Source organism: Patiria miniata, unplaced genomic scaffold, assembly GCF_015706575.1.
Source record: "Patiria miniata isolate m_02_andy unplaced genomic scaffold, ASM1570657v1 HiC_scaffold_22, whole genome shotgun sequence".
NCBI lineage: Eukaryota > Metazoa > Echinodermata > Asteroidea > Valvatida > Asterinidae > Patiria > Patiria miniata.
This window is the reverse complement of record NW_024037061.1, coordinates 16233566-16244617: the sequence shown is the minus strand read 5'-3', so window position 1 is coordinate 16244617 and position 11052 is coordinate 16233566. Positions and strand designations below refer to the sequence as shown.

Below are 11052 nucleotides of genomic sequence, written 5' to 3'. Positions count from 1 at the left end.
TAAGTTAATAACACGTATATAGAACGAGCGCTGCGCGTTTAATTAGTACACGAAGGGTGCTGCAAGCTTGACGGGACATTTTCTACTTTTAATTAGAAATCCTCCAAATGTCAATATTGTTATACCGTAACGGGATACCAGCATATTGTATACCAATCAACTAAATCGTTTCAAACATTAATTGTATTCATTGTTTTGGAATGGCTTGCGTTTAAAGTATTTAGCCTGGCATGAGAATGACTATAATTTACAGCTTTGCAACCCAAATATTTTTGGAATTTTTTAACTGGTGACGTGTTTCTGTCGAAGTCCTATTAAACCTGGGCTTTTTAAGAAATCCACCGGATGTTTTGGTTGCATCGTTCCTGGCAAAATTGTATCAACGGATGCCGTTTGGTTTTAATCTAAAGTGAATTTGGAACATTTATTTCCTTTTCGGGTAAGAATGAACATTTGGGCCTACGTGCGACAGGATACAAAAGCCAGGATGTGCCTGTACACGTAGACGGTAAAAAACAATGTATATCGTGGCGAACCATTACAAAATGCGACTAACCATACAGAAGACAATAGAGAAGACAAAAGTCTCAGTTCATAGCCTTACACATTGTCAAAATTTGGGGGGGTTTTTTTTTTTGGGGGGGGGGGGAATTATGAACCGTAGAATTATAATGCATAATGCGTGCGCGTGCACTGTCCACCGCCAATGTGAAACAAAACATGAAGCAGAAGCCTACCACGAGAATTAGAAATTATTATAGTTGTATTTATATAACCGACAGACAGATCCTTGTCATTTGATTGGTGGAACTCACATCACGTGGCATTCGTTATTGCTCCCATTCACGCCGGGGGTCAAAACGTCCCATTCGCCCATGGGGAATGGGAAATATTATAACCACTCGCCCACACATTCTATGTCTTGATTGGCCGATAGCGAGTCACATGGTACATAAACATTGAGTGGCTTTAAATTATGAAATGGGAGGAATATAATCGCAAGGTAAAATCTGGAGTTTTCCATTTCACGAGGCGAAGCCGAGTGAACTGGAAAAGTCCAGATTTTACCGAGCGATAATATTCCTCCCATTTCATAATTTAAAGCCACTTAATATTTGGTTCATATTTCTGACATATAAATCATTGTCATTTGGTGGAAAATGCATTTCTCTCTTCCAAACCACCCCTTCACGAAAATGTTTGAACTCAACTTTTGTACACCATTTGCAAAACGTCAGCTTGGTTTGCGGTGTGGCTTTTTAGAGATTACAGTCATTTATATAAATTTTGTGTGGAAATTGAGTGATGCCAGTGATGAAGCTCAGCTGGAACGAAGCCGAGCTTTGGAAAGTTCTCAAATGCCTTTCGAGCGACGCATGAGGGCAGCATAATGAAAACATAAACACGTGGCTTTTTGTCAGTCAACTGTCATGACTGTACCAGCGGTCAAACTGTCATCAGTCATATACATCGCGATATGACCGCGTTGTTGGCTAGAAACACCGAATTGATCACAGTCGGCACTGCTGCTATAAATAAAGTCAGTAAAGAGATTTGTTTAAAATGATAGATAGAACTAACGGGGAAAAAAATCCATACTACTGGGCCACCACAGATTGCTCCCTGCACAAAGTCTATGGGCCATGACACTGACAGTGACAGAACATTTACTATATTATCAAAGAATGTTTGTACTCCTTAAACAGTGTTTCTTCATCAGATTTACAACTTTTGGTACTTTTCAGGTCATTAAGGAATATGAGTGGTGGCCCAGTATGGATTTTTCTCCATCAGAGCTGTTTTGTTTTAAGTTTTATCTAGTCCGGGTAGGGATGACCCTGTTGTGGCTTTCCGTTGTGATTTGTGCTATCACATAAGAATGCGCATTCTTATAATTGTGCAACTGGATCCTTGTGCAATCTTCGAAGAAAAAATCTTCCAGATTGAGCGCACATTCTTAAGAATGCGGAACAAGATAACAGGCTTGTCGATGCCGAGCACCGGCTGCGCTTGGCAAGTGCATCCTCGTTCACTGATTCTTAATAATTATACTTTTGGAACACAAGGTCACTTACCTAGATAAAGACTTAACGATGAAAAGTAGAGTGGATATGAAAGTATACATTGTTGATGTACCCTAACGTGGCGTGGCCCCTAAATGTGGCGCACTTTGATTTTTCGCCTGTAGCGCCTAGCTAGAGCAAAAGTTTTAACTGAAATTTCACCGAAAGTGAAATTTCATCAAGTTCGAAACACTCCCGTTCATAAATCGCGGGTAAATTTACCTGCTACAAAGTTAAAAGAAAAATGTATTTTGGCGTGATTTTCCGATTTTATTTTCAAGTGCAAAGTGAACCCTTTGAAAATGCCCCGAAAAATAAGAAAATAATTTTCTGACAAACATCTGGCTGGGTATGTAAGTAGAGATAATAATGATTTATCAGAATTTATCAAGTTTACAAAAATTCTTAAATGTTAATTTGGAATTTTCCGAGATTTATTTAAGTGCGCCACGTTAGAGAACACTCCGCCAATTTGTGCCCAATTTCCGGACGCCACCGTTTTTTTAAATTTCGGCCTTAATTTTATGAAACCGAAATTGTTCACAGGGGTTAAATAGCAAGCATTAATAAGGTAAAAGTACCAGTATTTAACTGCATGAATTTGAGGTTTGTCAACAAAGAGCTTTGGCAACACTACACGAGGAAAGTTGGGTAAGCTTCGAAGTGTGCCACATTAGGGAACACGACTACACGTATTCGGGGGACCGGGAAAAAAATAATAGACATGACAAAGAAAGAATTCTGATTTTTGGGATAACAAAAGCGGGGTGGGGGTGGGGGGGGGGAACCTAAAAATGAAGAATGTGAAGAATGAGAATAAAAACTGTGACATCCCATAGCGTAGTATTTGCCACCTTGCCTCCAATTAATTGTTCACACCCCCACCATTACGCCGCAGAGCTGGATTCTGTCTAGTCAAATGAGCAATTTTGGCAGCTTCTGGACATCGGTTTTTTTTGCGTGAAAATGTAGGTTAAATAGGATTTTCTGGAATTCTGATTACATTTTGTGGGGGTCAAGGATTAACCGCGAGAAAAAAAAATGACCTTCAGAGTGTCAGAGGTTGGCTCTCTCAGTTCCAGTGGATCATGGTAATGCCCAGGGGCCGGGCGGAGGGCCTGGGGGGGGGGGGGGGGGGAGGGGGGGGGGCATGCCACCACCCACCCCGAAGCTTAAGGTAGCTGTTATAATGTAGTTTCTTCTGCTGGCAGTGCTGCACTTTGCCTATGCGCATGGCGCCGGCCACGTACATGTAGTTCGTGTAGCTGGGTGAGTTGCCGTGGGTGTGAAAGTGAAATTGAGAGATTGGTTTGAGTAAATGAAAGAACATGGATACAAGGACGGGAAAGTGTACAATTTAGCCCAAAATGTGATTAAACACTAATTTACCCTGACCAAACACTACCTGACACACAATCTTCACGAATTGCTTGACGGATGTAATTAACTAAAACCCCGCATTATGAATGGTAGGTGCCGCGTATGCACGCTGACCCACTTTGGTGGTGTGCGCGTGTGGCAGGGCCAAATTTAACTTGTAGTTTTTACTGTATTGCTTTTAGTGTTGAAGTATAGGTGTAGCTCCCCTGCATAAATCACCCCTTTTTATTAGATGTCCCCTACCCTTTCATAGAAGTGTATACCCCTGATTAACTTTTCCCTCTTCCCCAGTTATCCCTTAGAACAATGGCCCCTTTGATAAGACCATGTGCTCTGCCACCCTGTAAGTCCAAAGCCCCTCACTTAGCGGACCAGCGGCATAGAAGAGAGTTGTTTTATTGGCGAGTTGCTCTCTTTCTCCTTTCCTTGGGAGCGCCTGCCCTGTGTGTTTATCTGCTCAAGTCACCTGGTTTCAGTCAGAGTGCATTTAAAGTTCACTATTTTGACGCTCTGTGTTGGTTTTGGGTTTGAGTTGGTTTTAAGTTGGTTTTTAAGTTGGTTTTACTGTTGGTTTTTGGTTTTAGTGTTTTATCTCAGTTTTTGTAGTTTTAACTTGGTTGTTTTTGGTCTCAAGTTTGTTTCATTTTAAAATCCTTTTCTTAATAAAATAGTTCGCGACTTGTTCTTAGATCCTGGTCTTGTATTAAATTATTTGTGTCGAGTTGAATCCCCAAGTCTGTCATTTTTCACGGTTACACGCGCACATGAATGACGTTTTTAGAAACCGTAAAATATTTTTAATTTGTACTATATACCTATTATTATTAACCTACAAAACCACTTAAACGTACTACAATGACAATATGTTCCCATTCTCCTTGTCAGAGTCATATTATAAAACATTGCTTACTGGAATGTATAACGTGTTCCTCATGTGTTCTCTCAGCATGCATATGATACATACAGGGACTTGTAACTTGTCTAGCACGGCCTATGCAAACCTGACTAGTTCCCAGTCCTCCGTTATTACAAAACTTCCCATATGTGGGCAGAAAAAAAAGCAATAAGGCAGGTTAAATTTGATTCAAATTATCGTAGTTGTACTAGTATACAGAAGCATAGATCATTTTCTTTCCTCGCTATATGAATTATTTCCCCTTTAACCGCTATACATTTCATTTAACAATTATGCCGTGCAATGTTGTTAAGATTGTGCAAAATCCATAGATTGCGCACGTGATATTCCTACGCAATCGTAAGAATGAGTGCTCAATTTTCAGATAGCGTGTTCATTCTTATGAATGCGCGCTCGTTCTTAAGAAAGAAGGTAAATTCTGGGTAAACATTCAAATTGAGATACATATGTACAACCTTGTCTGCTAAGTTCACAAAGACATATTTTATAGCATTGATGTTTCACTTATCCAAATGTAAATACGCCTGAGTCAATCTCAAGTTCATGGGTACATATTAAGACTTTTGAACTTTGGAATGCTTCTAATTCAAAGTTTGAAGTTTATTGATCTGCTTGTGTCTGTGGGATTATTTTGTTGTGCATTGCTTACTTGAAAACTCATATTTAAACTTACAAATATATTTAATGCTAAAAAAAAGAACAATTCAATCTATTTTCTTAATGTGTTCATTTGTCTATCAGGTCTTGACTCACGAGATAACCATTCCACCAGCACCATTGATGTATAACAGATCATATTATCACTATCTGACGTGACATCATTTCACCTCGGAGATCTTCAAGATTGAGATCCAAAACCTCCCAAAGACATTTTGGATTTGCGGTGAGTTTGCTCCCTAAACATTGAACCCCCAATAATGATAATCATACAGTTTGTGCTCTTTGAAGAGTTGCCATTGCCAACCATGGTTGGACTTCAAATGTCTTAGGCCAAAAAAATTAAGTTTCTGGTATGTGCGCGCATCGCTGTAGCCATGCCTGTCAGCAAAATGCAGGGTGACCGTAAGGTCATGGCCAAATTCTGCTAAATGCACTTCAAAAATCCGGCTGTCAGATTTATCAAAAATCTGCCAAATTCCCCATAGTTACTCAAAATACACTACAAACACTAAATATCACATGCAGATGTTGTAGTATTGCCTAAATTAAGGCTCAAATTACAAATATAGGCAATCTATAGTCACATGCAGATGTTATGAAATTGCGTAAATTTCAGGCAAAATGCGGTTGCATCACGACGAAGTCCGGTTCCCAGTGAACCTCAGCACCTAGACCAGCAAACCTGTCCCATTATGGAAGGGTGTGTTTGAAAAGATTGAAGCTTTTTTAAACAAGTGTACCCTTTTTTTTCAAATTTTCTATGTTTTTCTGTCTAATAACCATTTTTGCAGAATTCTGCCAGAAATCTGCTAAAAAATCCATTCTGTCAAATTTTCTGTCAAACTCGTTTTCTTTAACAAAAAATTAAGTCAAAGTTAGCCGAAAATCGGCTGAAACGGTCACCATGGCAAAATGAAAAAGATAGTTTTTCAATGTAAGGTGATAGGCCTATGTCTAAAAACTGCCAAACTCACTGGTCTGACTGGAATCCTGCTGCTGCACAATTTTAACGTGTTTTTAGATGGGGTTATGATCGAGTATAAGCCTCTCTGGACTCCCATATTTTGCACTAACTTTAGTCTGGCACCATTTGCAGTCATCAGCCGACATAAGAGAAGGGAAAAAAAGCCGCGTCGCCGCACTACTTTTGGGGCAAGCTCCATACCAGAAACCAGAGACTTTTTTGGGGGGTCTTAAGGTCTTTTAATAATATAACAAAACTAAAGGGCTGTGGAATGAATTTCACTAAAATACATGTATTAGTAATACATGTATTTTAGTGAAATTCATTCCACAGCCCTTAAAGGGAATATACATCATTTGCTTTTGCTGTAATTTTCAGAAATGGATGGAATTGGGGGGTTGGAAATATAAAGCAAATATAGTTACACTGACTTTTTGGAGGTTTTGGGTTCGAAAATGCTATAAAAACCAAGAAAAACGATCATTTTCCTGTAGTCTGGTCCCCTGACTCCATATAAGAAGAAACAGAGCAGTTTACATACATTGGGGAATTGTAAGGTCAGGGAACCAGTCTAGCTGGCTCGTACCCGTTCATAGGTTTGTAATCGATTGCAAACAAGTGCAATGGTCAATTGGGGCCAGTATTTGAAAAAAAAGCCAGTTGTTTCCAACGCTGATCGGCCGATCAGCGTTGGAAATTGATACAAAAATACCACTTTTCTTGAAAATGACAGTATACCAGGTGCCATAATTTTACAGGATGCTTTAGACTGTCATTTACCAACATCCTATTAAGGTATTTCGCAAAAACTTGGTAGTTTTATTTTTCGATGTTTGCAAATGTTGTATATTCCCTTTAATAGCCAAGCCTCCTGTTTTATGAAAGTAAGAACTACATGTACATCCTTTTTTTGTCAAGTGCATTTTTGCATTTTTACAATATCCAAACCTCGTTCACAATTGTTTGTATGCTGCTGTGATGTCGATATAGGTATATGTACATGTATTTGACAGTTTACAGCTTTGGGATTTTCTATGTAATTTGTGAACCTAAAATTCATTGCATTGTACATAAATGCACACATAGCAGTTTGTACGTTAAAGTATGCCTGCCTGCCATGTGCTAAATGAACAAAAATAATCGAACTCGGCCAAAACACTTTTGTAACTTTTTGTCTTCAAACAGCAGTGGCACTAAAGTTCCAGCTCATGACATCACTGTATTGCTCATGAATATACAACTTGGCTCTTATATGAAAATATTTAAAAGCCTGAAGCATCCTATGACTTAATATACAGAGGTGCATTTCCCAAAATAAAAACCTCAAAATCTGTTTCAATTAGGCACTTAAAAAAGTATACTTACAGTGGAAAAATGTCGGGGTTATCTGTATGTTAGTGCCAATACATGTATATTTTCACATGAAAAGTAACAAACTTGCTCATAGAAACACACACACAAATCTCATTCAATTAACAATTAAAATGAATAGAAGTTGTAATTTCTGATCCATTTGCATACATGGAATGAGTTCCAGCTGTTCCCTTTACTGAGAGTTGGTTGCAATCTGCTCTGGGCCTGCACATTAATGATGTCATGGTGCATACATGTATTGGAAATCCGCTCAAGTAAAACACATTTCAACTCCAGCATGATAACTGTTAATTAATGTTTCTCGACATCAAATCCACTTGGCATTCAAATGAAGAAGATGTATGAAAAAGCCTTAAAATTGCTCGTCGGTTTGAACACTACACAGCAAGTTCAAAAGCACACTGACTGTTCACACTGCTTCCTTTACATGGATGGCTTGCACTCATCAGTTACCTGGGAACATTGTTCTTGACACCTTTCCAACGATTGACTCCCTTCTGGTTCTGGATGTGCATGCTGCTGCCCTTGTGCTGATGGCTCGGTGCCAGTCAGCCCAGGACATTGTTCCTGAGTACTTGCAAGTGACTGCTGGCTCTCTGCTGGTTCTGGATGTACACACTGTTCCCCTTGCATGGATGGCTTGCAGTCAGTCAGACTAGAGCATTGTTCCTGATGAGAACTTGCAAGCGCTGGGGTCCCCGCTGGTTCTGCATGTACCTCAACATGCACTTGAAAATGCTGCTGACTGTGCATGGATGCCTTGCTGCTGCTTTGCCTGGAACATTGTTCTTGACATCTGCCCAGTGACTGCTGACTCTCTGTGTATTGTGCATGCCCTTGGCTTGGTGGCTTGCTGCTGCTTGGCCTGGCAGCACGGTGCTCTTGCTCATTTTCTGCCTGTGGAATCACACGAAGCTCAATCTGCTTCCCTGGCTGCGATCGTTGGCTAGGATTCTGTCTTGGACAGCAACGACAGCACAGTTTGAGGAATGAAAAAGTCTCGACTACAGCTTCACGATAGTCAGCATTTGTGGCACTGTAGACCAGGGAATTGATGGAGCTATTGATCAGTTGGAAGATTACTAGGCATATTCTCAGAATAATTATTTTTTCTCCAAGTTTTAGAAATTCAACAGCCTGGGAAGGCACACTTGTAAAATAAGTCCCTGCCACAATGACAATAATTACAACTGCAGTGTCCAATGAGTTCAGAATGAAAAAAACAGCAGTATTGATGATGACCATACAGAGGACCTTGCCTGCTTGTTTGGGACAGTTTGGCATCAGGGCTGATTGCTTGCGTACTTTCAATACTACATAGATGTACAAAGCAATAGTTGCTATTAAACAGACAATGTTGATAATGGAAGGAATCCAAAAGATGATGTCAGTGAAGACGTCCCGTGTTATTGGTAAGAATACTAGAATCACACCAACAATAATTGTTGGCACCCAGAGTCCTGCTGATATCTTTGCTGCTCGAGATTTAGAGGCTTTTGCTTTGAATGTCAGAGGATTGTGCACTGCGGAGAATCTCTCAGCTGCTATGGTAACCACAAAGAAATTAGAAGCAGCTAGGAACATGCATCGTAAAACTCTGATTGCCTTTTGGACAAAGATGTTGTATTCTATTGGTGAAATAAACAATGCAAATATAAATTGAGTCGTAAGGAAGAGTGAGTCAGCCACTGCCAGATTGGATAGGTAGATGTTGATGATTGTACGCATGGACTTCACTCGAATGACTATGAAGAGAAAGACAAAGTTAATGAGGAGGCCGATTGGTGCAATGATTTCAGCACTTAACCATAGTATTTGTTGATTTCTGTCTTCACTCTTGTAATAGTTCTCAAGATGCTTTTGTACTTCAATTGATTGAGTTGAGCTGTTTTGGTAGCCATCACCCATAGTTCATGTACAGTGTAGCATTGATCTCCATATCCAACATTTTGTTCAGATGCAGCAAGGAGTGTTCTGTCTTATTTCAAGATCACTCCAGTTTTATACTAACAGGGAATATAAGATCATGAGAAATGTGTAGTTGAAACAGAAAGTTTCTTCATATTTTCTTCCTATTCTCTAGACATAATGTAATGCACATGACAGTAGTAGCTGTAACCAAAGTAGACAACTCAGTTTTGTACTCGGGCAATTGACATGAACGCGCAGAATTAAGTTTGTTTCAGTTTTTATGACGTGTATTTGCTCCAGAATTCTTTTTACATTGTTAAAGTTACTGATTATGCAAAGTAACATTCACTCAAAACTTCTTTCATTAATCACCAACTTAACATTGTACATGTAGACCTATGTTAACAAAAAGACAACTTTCATTATTAAAAATCCATGCTGCCTGTCCTCATCAAGAATTTCATGGTTTTTTTTTTTACTGATGAATAGGCCTATTTCACGTTTTATGTTTTATTTTGAGAAAAACTCCTACTTTTTTGGATATTTTGGTCTTCTCTGCAACCCTCTGAAAAAAAAACTTATTCACTTGCATTTGCACACAATGAGATCCTGCTGGTGAGTGAGTGGTCTGGTTCCTGGCCCATTCCCCTACATGTCATATTGTGATAGGATTGGGAAACAGTCTACCATGCGAAAAACTAAATAATAAGAATTGATTCTTTGTTTGATGTCTCAAAAGCGAATAACTCTTGTATTGCTGGAAAAATCACAGTTAAACAATGAATCTATATTCTTTATTGAACCTTGAAAACAGTTTAGACTGTATATCTTTAAAAGCCATGAAGGTATTGTACAGTAGATAGTAATTTCTGTCAGTTGCACATACAATATGGCTTTGCGCTCAATTCAATTGAAATAATTACTTGTGTAAATGTATATTTCATGCAGGAGAAACGGTTGCATGCATGAAGTGTCCCACACATGAAACACGTCAGGAACTTACAGGCTAATAGCAGTTGAACTGTTCACGATTATGACGTTTCTCAAGACTCTTGAGTAAGAGCAATGTTTTCATCCTTCTCCAATCTGCAGGTTAAACAACACAGTGACTCCACTGTGGAACCAGCCGTATGAGGACCAGCTATCCACCAAACAGACCGACACCAGGGAGTTTCTGAGGAATTTATCCAAGATGCTGCAACGGAACATTGGGGAGATGTCTCCCTGGCTGAAGCAACAAAGGTGAGCTACTCACCAAAGACACGGGATGGTTACGGGCCAGAATGGAAATGTGATCTTCCTTGACAAACTGCTTCCAGACACAGCCGACTAACATGTGCGGTTGCCCAGAAAAACTTGTTAAAGCTCCAGAAAATGTTGCCTATCTTTCTTAAGAATTATTTAAGATTAACAAAAAAAAATTATCAAATCTTCTGAAGTATAGTCCACACGCACGCGAAATTCCCAAAGGTTTTTGAAAAAAAAAGGAAAACAGAATAAAGCAACCCCCCCCCCCCAATGAAAAACTAAAATTTTAAACTCACAAGTTACCCAAGTTACCCAAGTGGGACTGCAACCTTCTGCTTCCTAGTGCAGATGTCTTAACCACTTGACAAACAAGCTTGCTGGGGCTGGCTGGCTGGTTCCAATCTCGTCAATCGTTGGAGGAAGGGGGAGTGGTGGGGGGGGGGAGGACAAATCCCCCCACCTTTTAAAGTGGGGGGATATCATATCGTTTGCTCCCCTCCCCACTTTTTGTAGCCTACATATGATTCTATAGCTCA

General features: G+C 39.6%; 1 protein-coding gene and 1 pseudogene across 3 annotated transcripts in view; one reads left to right on the top strand and one right to left on the bottom strand.

Annotated features, from left to right (window-relative positions):
* The first annotated feature begins 1411 nt into the window (after window positions 1-1411).
* LOC119730863 (tRNA (uracil-5-)-methyltransferase homolog A-like) overlaps window positions 1412-11052 on the top strand; it is a 32661-nt gene continuing 23020 nt past the window's right edge. For all 3 annotated transcript variants that reach the window (XR_005271401.1, XR_005271399.1, XM_038203914.1), the window contains exons 1-2: window positions 1412-1540; window positions 5101-5242. The gene's annotated coding sequence lies outside the window, so the exon portion shown is untranslated. The remainder of the gene's footprint in view (window positions 1541-5100; window positions 5243-11052) is intronic.
* On the bottom strand, window positions 7736-10604 carry LOC119730125 (annotated as a pseudogene).